Raw genomic sequence first — 5,726 nt, forward strand, 5'->3', positions numbered from 1 at the left:
ACATGAATAAATGACATAAATTTCAACAGACTTTTGCACTACAGTGTCTCAGAAGCAAAGCTTCAGATGGTTTAATAGTTCAGTTGTATTTATCAACTACTGCTTTGCTGAGCAAGTCTGCATTTCAAGCCCCAGTGATTGGGAGTATCATCATATGAAAACAGTTTATGCCTCTCTCTCCTTACTAGCGTAAGATTAACTGTGGATAGCTAATAGATATTACACAGTATATTTTACCATCAGCATTTATGTTTTCCAGGGTCAGCCTTACCCTTCTAAAGAGATACCACAGTGGAAAATGCAGCACTACATCAACCTGAAAGAATACAAATCTCAGTTGATCAATGGGTCACATTAGCTGTTTGGAAATTGATGGCAGCTCCAACAATTCAGGAGCTTTAAAAGTATATCCATAAGGTCAAATATAATTTAGTACTTGTTTTCTTGCAGTGGTGCTGGTGGGAAATGCCATTTCTACTACTACTGATCTGCTTCTTTTGTGGGCATGCCTTAATGCAGAAAATTTGTTGCTGTTGTTGCTGAAGCTTCTGCTAAAGCTTCTCTGTAAAAATGCACTTAATCTGAAAGCTGCAGTATTTCATCTGCTTTCAGCCTTTAATAGAGTGGAGGAATTCATTAAGTTATCTGAAAGCAATTTTCAATTATGAAAATACAATTTAAATAAGGGTAAGAAGAGTCTTTGAAGATGACAAAAGTGGGAATTGATTGACACACTCTGTTGTCAGCTGGAATCAATTTCACACTTGGGGAAAAATACCTTTGCTAGGGAAAGATCATCCGTCAGCAGGAGGCAAACTGCAGGGAACCGGGAAAAGGGAGAGAAAGCAAATCCCATCTTAAGCAAAATATTCAGCAGCCTGAACACCCTTCACCTTGACAAAGTAAAACCTCTTTATTATAAGTACTGAATCTCATAGCATCGGCACTCAGGGCAAACACTAAGGAATTTTGACTATCTGTCCAGATTTTGGTCTTATTCAGACACAATGCCATTTGGCTTCAAAACCAGCTTTGTCTTAGCAAGTACTGCAAGATACCCCTAAAAGTTGTTATAGCTGCTGAACATGTTATCTTCTCAGTCTGCTGTGGGTCTGAGAATCAGTTGTTCATTCTCCACAGAGCCGGTGGTTCATATGATGCCAGTTCTTTCTATCTCTAAGTTAAGTAAAAACACGATTAGAAATACTCTGTTTGATTCCCTGATATGCCATGGATACTTCATACCGTTGTAAAAGTGCTATTGAGACATTAGTCAATAAGAAATATCCCTTAAGAAAATACTTAAGAAAAGCTGCGATGACAAGTTTGTGCTACATCAAATGAGAGGCCAGTTCCTTATAAAAATCAGCATAGGTCTGAAATCTCCAAAAAGCCCTGAAGTCAGTTTGCAGAGGCAGTAACTGACAATAAGAGGCTCTGAAAGCAGAATTTCAGTCCAAGTAAATACTGTGGAGTGGTGCATAGGAAAAATGACTGATAGCTAGAGCAAGCAGATTACACGCATGGGTAGATGGAGGACATTCCCCTGATAGTACTACTAGCACATCGCTCCCTCCTCTTGTTACCTTGGCTTATCCATTTCTTTCAAGCAAGTCTGGCATAAGTGGCAAACTGACTCACGTTCATGCACCAAGGCAGGATAATTTTTTTGAAGAATTCTTTCAGTGATTTTTACTATGTTAAGGTGGAGAAACCAGAACTGTTAAAACCACAATTGTACTGATTATAGCCACTGTTTAAGAGCACTGAGACAAGCATGAATACTTGGGAGAGCCAGATACTAGGAAAAATTAATACATTAAAATCCATGTAGCTTTGAAAATATTAAATGCAACAGAGAGAACTGAACAGTGGAGTTAATAATACTGGGGTAAGTTGGAATGGTCCCTTTCCCCCGCCTCTGCTGTCTCCTCAGAATAGCCCAAGCCACATCTCCGGTGCTTGGCTTTACACATGTTGTGTGACTATGTTTGTTTTCATCATAGGCCTGAAATGTGGGCTAGTTCTTATTTTTTATCTGTCTTCTTATCTATTTATCTCAGTCAGTACCATTCAAAGCTGTGCTTAAACCCTGTGACATTAAGTTGCCCTGCCAGTTAGGGATTTAGCTTGAGGGAAACCATCACAAGAACTAAACTCTCCTCTGGTCCACAGAGCTCCTCTTTAGGCCAGAGGCAATTCTGCAGTTTCTGAAGTTTGTTTTTTTTAAGACTGGTGTTTTCATATTTGCTCAGATACTGAGAACTCTACCTAACAAACCACTTACCTGAGTTTCTTTACATGATGGCTTTGAGAATATGTGCTGCACACAGAGGCCCTGAGATAAGGCTATGTGAAGCTGTGTACTTTCCTAGGATAGTGCTGAAAGAGTGGGTCCATCAGAGGAAATGAGTTGCAGCCTGTCCCATTTCTGTTTCCCAGTGCTGTTATCTCCAACCAACCAGAAGATCCTGGGTTTTGCTGGGAGGATGCCTTGCTGTCGCACACCAGAAAGGACAGACCCTGGACTACAACAGGAAGCTCTTGGCTCCCATACAAGTCCTCAAATAACTTTGAAAAATCTCACCTAAACTGTTCTTAACAAAATAATGTGAATGTTTTTGAAAACTGTCTTCATGGGCTTAAAATCTTGTTGAAGTTTCTGTGGGAGTTAGGAGTGATTTATACAAGAAATGTCACTGCTTTAAAGGAACATTTTTAAGTAAAGAGGCTGCCTACTGTAATAGACTTCTGCAAAGATGAACTTCAAATATAAATCCTTATAATAGAGAAGTTAAGTATTTATATAAATTCTTTCTTAGATGTCTAGGTGGTTAATAAATCTAAGCCTGTGGTATTAACATCAGAGTGTATTTATTGATCCTTCTACTTTGGAGACTATACATTTGCATTGATTTTCCTTTTCGCCCTTTTTGTTTGTTCGCTTGTGTCCCTGGCTAGGTGGGTCTGTTTGCCTATCATATAACAGTTTTCAAATAAAAACTTGAATCCAGAGTCTGTCCAAGCCACGTGTTTTCATTTTAGAATATTAATTAGGTCCTACAAATTGTTTTTTCTTGCAGTGAAAAGAACAACCTGGCATAAATTTATTAGTGAATTGTATTTGTTTCTTACTTGATGGTTGCATGTAACTGAAAAATTGCTGTGGAAACATGTTGTCTACTAAAAGGTAGGCAAAATGATGACCCGGTCAGTATACCATACCTTTCCGTCCATTTTCCACCTAGATAACCATGTGCTACATACTAAGTCTGTCTGGGAAATAATGGATCAATTAGACTTTGTTTTTTCCTATTGAAACAGGTTTATATGTATGATATAGGCTCTGGGAATGATTATCACAGCAGTGAAAGTTATGCCACTTATGCAGATAATGTACTGCTACAATCCTAAGCATTGCCATTGTGTCATGTAGCTCCAGGCTAATATAAATGACTTTGAAATGATAAAATCACTGTTCTGGTTTGTTACAGGAACTAAAATGAGACCCCAGTGGTTTCCATGCAAATCATCTCTTGTGAGACATTTGTCAGTGTCAAAGTTAAGTGTGTTGAATTCAATGTCCTCCAAATGAAAGTTTCATTAAATGCTTTTTATTACACATAATGGCCTATTTTACAAGTGTCTAATCTAAAGATATAAGGAGCACTAAGTTATAAGAAAATATTTCTGGTCATAAACAGCCTGCTGATAACCACATTTTATAATATATTCATTTTTAAGGAAATCTAGAGTAAAAGTTCTGTTCCCATGTTACACAATGGATTTCATTTCTAATACTCTGTCATTTTTACAAGCAGAGATCTGCCATTGCCTCAAGAGGGATTCTACTCACCCTGTACAAGCAAAAAGGATTTAGGAGATTCAACAGACAGACAAGGACAAGATTTTAAGCTGATGCAGATCTTGTGTTAAGAAATGTGGTTAAAAGCGCTCCGCAACAGGAAGGTGAGATTTATGGGAAGAGATTACCGATCTGTTTCCTCCTACCTCCCCTGGCAAACTATGCAAACTGGCTAATTTATGTTGGGTTCATGCAGCTGGATTACAGTTAACTACAGGTAACATGAAGTGTGACTGACATTTATGGTATATAATTAAGAAACACAGTGAAGAATTACCTTGTGTTGCTAAGAGGCTGTGTGCTGTCTCACTCGACCTTCCCTCTCACATTAAACAATGAATACAAGCATTGTTTCTCTATGCTATTCCCCTTCAGAACGTGATTAACTTCCAGAGGAGAAGATGTTACTCAAAATCTTCTGACTACTCCTCACCTTCAGACAGCCCTTTTGGCTATAATGGGTTACAGTGTCCACATAAATTTTCACCTAGACTCAAAGGCTTTCCAGGCTTTTCCACCCTATCAGCTGTCGCCTGGATTCAGCGTACCTTAACTGTTATAACATAGGAAGTTTCTCATATTTTTTCTCTTCCAGATCCTTCAGTTCAGGGAAGCCTTCAGCTCACCCCTTCTTATCACCTGGACTCCACTCTGAGTGACTGATCCCAAGAAGATATTTGCAAATGCCTTTTAGGTTTATTTTTGGTTGTTCTTTTTCCCAGGATGACCCTCCCATAACATGGCATCTGGTATTGTTTCATTGGTTTGGTTTTGGGGAAGCTATCCCTGACACCTGGCAGATAATCCCCCAGCTCTCTTATAGGGCCAATTGACTCAGTATGAGGAAATCACTGGTCTTGTGACAGAGAGAAAGTGTAGAAGGGAAGATCAATAAGAATACATCAACACAAATTTTAAAACCACTGCTAAGATTTGCACATGCTATTGACATTGGCTGGATATCTTTTTGACTGATACGCAGAAATAACTTCTTGGATTCAATAAAGGGTAACAGTTTGAAATGATGTGTCCTTTGGTATCCTGAAGGCCAAACAGATGATCTAATGATTCTGTCAGGTCTTAAAATATATATAAGGGGAGTTCTGACTTGATAAAACAGTCTGTAGTCTCCAAATGATGCTTTACATATATTTTATATGTATATAAAATCACATATATGTAACACCATCAATTTGGGGGTTTTATATATGTAAGCCTTAAGGGTGGTGTTTTTTATTTTTTATTTATATAAATATATATGCCTCAAGTTTCAATTCAAAGAAGAAGCTGAAAATAATGTCTACCCACTTGTTCTTCTGGTTGTTGTAGCTTATAATGCAGCTTTTCACCTGTGTCCACATCAGTAAATGAAATGATAAAAGACATCTCAGTTCAATGAGACACAGAGGGCTCATTAGCCAAGGCACCAGTTATACATCTGATGACATCCATTTCTTTTAACAGCCTTACCTATTGCTCACTGAAATGAAGGAGAAGACCAAAAAAAAAAAAATTACCAGTGGCACACGTTGTTTAAAAATATCCTGCTTCAGCCAGCAAGAAGTACAGTAAGGATCAACTATGTAGTACATCCTCTGGTCCCAACACAATTCAAACCCAAGTACCTCTGATCTCCAAGGGTGTACAAAGCAATTCATTCAATAAATTCAAGAGGAGTACTAACGTAAAACTTTACGGTGATTATAATTAACGGCCCTTCTTATTTCACCATCTCATTCAATCAATTATATTATTCAAGTAATGTGAGCATTATCTTTTATGAGCAGTATTTATTAAATACAAATAAAACTGGCACAGTAAATCTTATCCATTCACCTTTCCTATTCTTATCCATTCACCT

Source organism: Falco rusticolus, chromosome 2 (genome assembly GCF_015220075.1).
Source record: "Falco rusticolus isolate bFalRus1 chromosome 2, bFalRus1.pri, whole genome shotgun sequence".
Classification (NCBI taxonomy): domain Eukaryota; kingdom Metazoa; phylum Chordata; class Aves; order Falconiformes; family Falconidae; genus Falco; species Falco rusticolus.